Consider the following 8,187-nt stretch of genomic DNA (forward strand, 5'->3'; position numbering starts at 1 on the left):
CTTGTGTAGAGATTGACTTGTGTAGAGATTGACTAGAGTAGAGATTGACTAGAGTAGAGATTGACTAGAGTAGAGATTGACTAGAGTAGAGATTGACTAGAGTAGAGATTGATTTGTGTAGAGATTGACTTGTGTAGAGATTGATTTGTGTAGAGATTGACTAGAGTAGAGATTGACTTGTGTAGAGATTGATTTGTGTAGAGATTGACTAGAGTAGAGATTGACTAGAGTAGAGATTGACTAGAGTAGAGATTGACTAGAGTAGAGATTGACTAGAGTAGAGATTGACTAGAGTAGAGATTGACTAGAGTAGAGATTGACTAGAGTAGAGATTGATTTGTGTAGAGATTGACTTGTGTAGAGATTGATTTGTGTAGAGATTGACTAGAGTAGAGATTGACTAGAGTAGAGATTGACTAGAGTAGAGATTGACTAGAGTAGAGATTAACTTGTGTAGAGATTGACTAGAGTAGAGATTGATTTGTGTAGAGATTGACTTGTGTAGAGATTGACTAGAGTAGAGATTGACTTGTGTAGAGATTGATTTGTGTAGAGATTGACTAGAGTAGAGATTGACCAGGGTAGAGATTGACTTGTGTAGAGATTGACTAGAGTAGAGATTGAGTAGAGTAGAGATTGACTAGTGTAGAGATTAACTTGTGTAGAGATTGACTTGTGTAGAGATTGACTAGAGTAGAGATTGACTTGTGTAGAGATTGACTAGTGTAGAGATTAACTTGTGTAGAGATTGACTTGTGTAGAGATTGACTAGAGTAGAGATTAACTTGTGTAGAGATTGACTTGTGTAGAGATTGACTAGAGTAGAGATTGACTTGTGTAGAGATTGACTTGTGTAGAGATTGACTAGAGTAGAGATTGACTTGTGTAGAGATTGACTTGTGTAGAGATTGATTTGTGTAGAGATTGACTAGAGTAGAGATTGACTAGAGTAGAGATTGACTAGAGTAGAGATTGATTTGTGTAGAGATTGACTTGTGTAGAGATTGATTTGTGTAGAGATTGACTAGAGTAGAGATTGACTTGTGTAGAGATTGATTTGTGTAGAGATTGACTTGTGTAGAGATTGATTTGTGTAGAGATTGACTAGAGTAGAGATTGACTTGTGTAGAGATTGACTTGTGTAGAGATTGACTTGTGTAGAGATTGACTAGAGAAGAGATTGACTAGAGTAGAGATTGACTAGAGTAGAGATTGACTAGAGTAGAGATTGATTTGTGTAGAGATTGACTTGTGTAGAGATTGATTTGTGTAGAGATTGACTAGAGTAGAGATTGACTTGTGTAGAGATTGATTTGTGTAGAGATTGACTAGAGTAGAGATTGACTAGAGTAGAGATTGACTAGAGTAGAGATTGACTAGAGTAGAGATTGACTAGAGTAGAGATTGACTAGAGTAGAGATTGACTTGTGTAGAGATTGACTTGTGTAGAGATTGACTAGAGTAGAGATTGATTTGTGTAGAGATTGACTTGTGTAGAGATTGATTTGTGTAGAGATTGACTAGAGTAGAGATTGACTAGAGTAGAGATTGACTTGTGTAGAGATTGACTAGAGTAGAGATTGACTAGAGTAGAGATTGACTTGTGTAGAGATTGACTTGTGTAGAGATTGACTTGTGTAGAGATTGACTTGTGTAGAGATTGACTTGTGTAGAGATTGACTAGAGTAGAGATTGACTTGTGTAGAGATTGACTAGAGTAGAGATTGACTAGAGTAGAGATTGACTAGAGTAGAGATTGACTAGAGTAGAGATTGACTAGAGTAGAGATTGACTAGAGTAGAGATTGACTAGAGTAGAGATTGACTTGTGTAGAGATTGATTTGTGTAGAGATTGACTAGAGTAGAGATTGACTAGAGTAGAGATTGACTAGAGTAGAGATTGACTAGAGTAGAGATTGACTAGAGTAGAGATTGACTAGAGTAGAGATTGACTTGTGTAGAGATTGACTTGTGTAGAGATTGACTAGAGTAGAGATTGATTTGTGTAGAGATTGACTTGTGTAGAGATTGATTTGTGTAGAGATTGACTAGAGTAGAGATTGACTAGAGTAGAGATTGACTAGAGTAGAGATTGACTAGAGTAGAGATTGACTAGAGTAGAGATTGATTTGTGTAGAGATTGACTTGTGTAGAGATTGATTTGTGTAGAGATTGACTAGAGTAGAGATTGACTAGAGTAGAGATTGACTAGAGTAGAGATTGACTAGAGTAGAGATTAACTTGTGTAGAGATTGACTAGAGTAGAGATTGATTTGTGTAGAGATTGACTTGTGTAGAGATTGACTAGAGTAGAGATTGACTAGAGTAGAGATTGATTTGTGTAGAGATTGACTTGTGTAGAGATTGATTTGTGTAGAGATTGACTAGAGTAGAGATTGACTAGAGTAGAGATTGACTAGAGTAGAGATTGACTAGAGTAGAGATTAACTTGTGTAGAGATTGACTAGAGTAGAGATTGATTTGTGTAGAGATTGACTTGTGTAGAGATTGACTTGTGTAGAGATTGACTTGTGTAGAGATTGACTAGAGTAGAGATTGACTTGTGTAGAGATTGACTTGTGTAGAGATTGACTAGAGTAGAGATTGACTTGTGTAGAGATTGACTTGTGTAGAGATTGATTTGTGTAGAGATTGACTAGAGTAGAGATTGATTTGTGTAGAGATTGACTAGAGTAGAGATTGACTAGAGTAGAGATTGACTAGAGTAGAGATTGACTAGAGTAGAGATTGACTAGAGTAGAGATTGACTAGAGTAGAGATTGACTAGAGTAGAGATTGACTAGAGTAGAGATTGACTAGAGTAGAGATTGACTAGAGTAGAGATTAACTTGTGTAGAGATTGACTAGAGTAGAGATTGATTTGTGTAGAGATTGACTTGTGTAGAGATTGACTTGTGTAGAGATTGACTTGTGTAGAGATTGACTAGAGTAGAGATTGACTTGTGTAGAGATTGACTTGTGTAGAGATTGACTAGAGTAGAGATTGACTTGTGTAGAGATTGACTTGTGTAGAGATTGATTTGTGTAGAGATTGACTAGAGTAGAGATTGATTTGTGTAGAGATTGACTAGAGTAGAGATTGACTAGAGTAGAGATTGACTAGAGTAGAGATTGACTAGAGTAGAGATTGACTAGAGTAGAGATTGACTAGAGTAGAGATTGACTAGAGTAGAGATTGATTTGTGTAGAGATTGACTTGTGTAGAGATTGATTTGTGTAGAGATTGACTAGAGTAGAGATTGACTAGAGTAGAGATTGACTAGAGTAGAGATTGACTAGAGTAGAGATTAACTTGTGTAGAGATTGACTAGAGTAGAGATTGACTAGAGTAGAGATTGATTTGTGTAGAGATTGACTTGTGTAGAGATTGATTAGAGTAGAGATTGACTTGTGTAGAGATTGACTTGTCTAGAGATTGACTAGAGTAGAGATTGACTAGAGTAGAGATTGACTTGTGTAGAGATTGACTAGAGTAGAGATTGACTTGTGTAGAGATTGATTAGAGTAGAGATTGACTTGTGTAGAGATTGACTTGTGTAGAGATTGACTAGAGTAGAGATTGACTAGAGTAGAGATTGACTAGAGTAGAGATTAACTTGTGTAGAGATTGACTAGAGTAGAGATTGACTTGTGTAGAGATTGATTAGAGTAGAGATTGACTTGTGTAGAGATTGACTTGTGTAGAGATTGACTAGAGTAGAGATTGACTAAAGTAGAGATTAACTTGTGTAGAGATTGACTAGAGTAGAGATTAATTTGTGTAGAGATTGACTAGAGTAGAGATTGACTTGTGTAGAGATTGACTAGTGTAGAGATTGACTTGTGTAGAGATTGACTAGTGTAGAGATTGACTTGTGTAGAGATTGACTAGAGTAGAGATTGACTTGTGTAGAGATTGACTAGAGTAGAGATTGACTTGTGTAGAGATTGACTAGTGTAGAGATTGACTTGTATAGAGATTGATTTGTGTAGAGATTGACTAGAGTAGAGATTGACTTGTGTAGAGATTAACTTGTGTAGAGATTGACTAGAGTAGAGATTGACTAGAGTAGAGATTGACTTGTGTAGAGATTGACTAGAGTAGAGATTGACTTGTGTAGAGATTGACTAGTGTAGAGATTGACTTGTATAGAGATTGACTAGAGTAGAGATTGACTAGAGTAGAGATTGACTAGTTTCCTAAAGAAATGATTTGGAGTTAGCGCAGTGATTCATGACATAATCTTTATATTTGGGTGGATTTGACACAAGATTTGATGCACGTGACTGAAAACTGAAACGTGTTTGATTTGAAGGACAGATTCAATGTTCAAAGGTCAACATCTGAATGAGTTCTATAAGGAAGTGTTTCATAAATGTTCTGTGAATGTTCTCTCTCTCTCTCTCTCTCTCTCTCTCTCTCTCTCTCTCTCTCTCTCTCTCTCTCTGTCTGTCTCTCTTTCTTTCTTTCTTTCTTTCTCTCTCTCTCTCTCTCTCTTTCTCTCTCTCTCTCTCTCTGTCTCTATCTCTCTCTCTTTATCTCTCTCTCTCTCTTTATCTCTCTCTCTCTCTCTCTCTCTCTCTCTCTCTATCTCTCTCTCTCTATCTCTCTCTCTTTATCTCTCTCTCTCTCTCTCTCTCTCTCTCTGTCTCTCTCTCTCTCTCTGTCTGTCTCTCTTTATCTCTCTTTCTTTCTCTCTCTCTCTCTCTCTAAAGATTCAAGATTCAAAGGAGCTTTATTGGCATGATAAAAGAAAATTTACATTGCCAAAGCACAAGATTAAATATAAACATGCAGAAATACAGATTAAGATAAAAAATAAGATAGAATAAAATTAAAAGTATATAAGTAAAAATCTATATATATATACATCTCAATATAAACAGAAAAACAGTTTTAATTAAAGTTCTCAATGAGGGTGATAGTGTCAGTTTGTGTGTGTTGTCCTGTCAGTGTTGTGTTGTGTTGTGCTGGTTGTTCTTTGGTCGTGGCAGGACTTGACATATCTTGCAGCAGGTTTGAGCTTCTTGACTTTTCTCCCAGTATGTATGAGATCTTGTCCTTTTGTTGAAACTGCTCAAAGTCTTTGTGTAAGTTTGTAAACTGGGGGAAGAATGTTTCTCTGATGTGTGTGTAGTTGGGACAGGAGAGGAGAAAGTGCAGCTCTGTTTCCACTTGATTGTGTGTGCAGTGTGGACACAGTCGCTCTTCTCTCGGTGTCCATGTGTGTCTGTGTCTGCCCGTCTCTACAGTGAGCTGGTGATCACTGAGTCTGTACATGCTCAACACTTTTCTTAGTTTAGGGTCTGATACGCTTGTGAGCTATTCTGACACTTTATATTCTCTCTTTAGTGACAGATAGCATTCCACTTTACTTTGCTGAGCTGTTGCTTCTGTCCAGTGTTGGAGATATTTCTCTTTTTGTCTTTTCATCATTTGGTTTAGTCTGGCTGGGGTTTGGGGTTGACTTGGGCATGTTTGGGGTTGTAGAGTTAGTTGTGAGATCAGTTGGATGAAGGGGTTTCTCTCTGGGCTCAGCTCTTGATGACTTAAGGCTTTGTGATGGAGTGTGTCTGTGTCGCTGTTCTTAAGGTGTGTGTAGAATTTTAAAGCTCTTTTTTGTATTTTAATGATTAGAGGATACAGTCCTAATTCTGCTCTGCAGGCGTTGTTTGGAGTTTTTCTCTGTACCCGTAGAATGTTTTTACACATTTCTGTTTGCAGAATCTCTATTGGGTGTTTGTCCCATCTGCTGAACTCTTGGTTGGCGAGAGGACCCCAAACCTCACTTCCATACAGCGCGATTGGTTCTATAATTGATTGTATTATTTTCAGCCAGATTACGGTTGGGATGTCAATTTTGATATTCTTTTTGATTGTGTAAAAGGCTCTTCGTGCCTTGTCTCTCAGGTCATTCACAGCCTTGTTTAAGTTTCCGGTTTCTCTCTCTCTGTCTGTCTGGCTGTCTCTCTTAGACTCTGTTCTTTTGAGTTTCTTTAAGCCCACCTGATCACATTATTATTATGATGATTCTGTGGAGATCTGTGAGTGAACATGTGTGAGGAGATGGTTTGTTTTCTTGTGTATATATATTATAGTTGTGCAGTCTCAGCCAACACATACCATTGAAAGATATCTCAAGATCATCTTCACATTGACTGTTGCTTAGCAACTTGTGGCCTTCGTTTACTGTCCGTGACAGTAGCGTGTGTGGAAACATGCACACGCTCGCTCTAAATCTCTCTCTCTCTCTCTCAATCAAATAAAATAAAGTGTGATGTATGTTTCTCATCGTTTGACAGACTTTCAAACGTCTTGTGTATTGACTTAATATCTGTGTATTTTGTGCATTCTGCTGTGGAGTTCTGACTTAATTGTGTTGAGATGACAGTGTGATCTCTCTCTCTAACACTTGTTGAACTAAAAAAAATTGTGAATCTGGTTGTATTATTATTGTTTTGCCAATATGTGAGTGTGTGTGTGTGTGCATCTGTGTGCGTGCGCATGCGTGTGTGTTGTATGAATATCCATAAAGCAGGTCAAGGCAAGAAAACAAACATCAGAAATATTTAACTGAAGCAAATACAAACAAATGCAAGTTTCATTTCACATCTTCTGGCTTCTTTATATCTTTGTATGCTTTAATAGGTGTAAACATGTGTGCTGCTGTGTTGTGTATTTGTCTGTTTTTTTTAAACATATTTTCATTGATCAGCATAGGGTCAGCTTCAGAGGAAAGCTCTTTTAGATTACTGTACAGAAGAAACATTTCTCTTGAATGGCTTGAGTCTTTATTGAGACAGATGCTTTAATGTGAAATGACACACAGATGTTTATTTGATCAGTTTGTGTGTTGTGTGAGAATCAAACCCATGACCTTACGTTTGATACTGCAATACTGCTGATAATGGCATGAGGACAGCAGAACTCTGATCAGATTTACACATGAAAGATGTTTAAGTTTTTACTTTTAGATGGAGTCATTAATGACCCAGTGTCATCAGATCTGTGTGTTTTTCACCTGCTACACACAGAACTGTGTGAGATTGTGTATGTATGTGAACGTCAGGGTTTGGGTTCTTCTGCGGTTCTTCTGTCCACTGAAGTATGTTGAGACTATCTGTTCTTTCTGTGGCAGTCTGAAGAGATGCTGAATAACTCTCTTCATCGTCTGTGTGTTTGTGTGTGTGGGACTGTGGGTCTATTGGTCCACCTGCTGGAGAATGGATGAAATTACACACATCATGACACATTCGCTGCTTTCGGACATTATTATTTAAATATTTTGTTATTCAAAATAATATGTGACCAGGGATTTAGATTTACCACTCGGAACACATTTATCAAGTTCAATTTGCTTTTGTGGTTTATTCAATTATTACATCGTATATTAAAGGATATTCCAGAAACGTGTATTTAGAACACACAGCTATGGACAAAAAACCATACAAAAAAAACAGTTTCTTTACCCACAAAATGTGGTTTTAATCAAAGAAACTCACAACCTTTCGTATACAAGTTTCAAAAACACAAAAATACGACAAGCCCAGATGTACGATAGTACATTTTTTAAGTGTCAAAAAGAAAACGGCCAAAATACGGCAGTAGGGATACTGTACAAAGAAAACAACAACATAAGTACATTTTTATATACACATGTACAACTTATACACACTATAATGACAACAAAGTAAAAAACACTCACATAATGATGACCTCCTCAATCACCACAAAGGCAGTGACAACCTTTCAAAGATCTCAGTTGCACGGTTCAAAACCAGCCTACATATATCCTTGTATGTCACGGGATGCTCGAAAATGCTTGCAAATTCCCATACGAGTGCGTCTCCCTCTCGCACTGCACTTAACACGTCTCACACGCACATGTGACGCATGCGCACTTCACCACACGCACCTAGACACTGCCCCCTGTCGCCAACTCTTTTAAATTACAGGTCAAGCAAGGAAACTTTAAGGCTATTTACCACCCGGTTACAAATAAAAAATATAATATATATTTATAATAGCTATATAATGCTGCTTAAAACAAAGACAAAGCAACTTAAACAAAGCAAAGCCGAAATGTTCAATCATAGGTTTGTTCTATTTAAAGTATGTGGGAATAAAATCACTCAGTATTTGGGGTTTTACTTTGAACAGAAGACTATTCATTGTGCGCCGAAAGT

Source organism: Triplophysa dalaica, chromosome 22, assembly GCF_015846415.1.
Source record: "Triplophysa dalaica isolate WHDGS20190420 chromosome 22, ASM1584641v1, whole genome shotgun sequence".
Classification (NCBI taxonomy): Eukaryota; Metazoa; Chordata; class Actinopteri; order Cypriniformes; family Nemacheilidae; genus Triplophysa; species Triplophysa dalaica.